Raw genomic sequence first — 424 nt, 5'->3', positions numbered from 1 at the left:
CTCGGTGCCACAAGCCCTTTCCCAACCGTCCCCTCCGCTGCCGGACCCCCGCTGCCCCCATATCACGCAGACAAGGGACGACTCAGCTACATATATATATATATATATTTACTTTCAGTTAATGGCATTCTTCTATCCACACAGTGTCAAGGAAAGCACAGGTTACAATATCATTAAAATAATATTTTACAGCTTTATTAGATCTCTCTCTCTCTCATCGCGGGAGTGTATGACAAGGTTCCAGCTCCCGTGTCCGGGACGTCAGGCTGATCCGACGTCGTGAGCCCACCCGAGTTTAAAAACACATTAAAAATACCGAGGTGGCCAGCCCTGTCCCCCAGCCCGGGGTCTGTGGGCATGGCCGCCCCCATGCCGCCCCCCGGGTCCTGCACCGGCTTTGGGCCCGCCGCGGCCGGGGGGGGGG

This window comes from Egretta garzetta, unplaced genomic scaffold, assembly GCF_000687185.1.
Source record: "Egretta garzetta isolate BGI_Z169 unplaced genomic scaffold, ASM68718v1 scaffold993, whole genome shotgun sequence".
Lineage (NCBI taxonomy): Eukaryota > Metazoa > Chordata > Aves > Pelecaniformes > Ardeidae > Egretta > Egretta garzetta.
The sequence above is the reverse complement of the archived record's forward strand: the minus strand, read 5'-3'. Positions refer to the sequence as shown.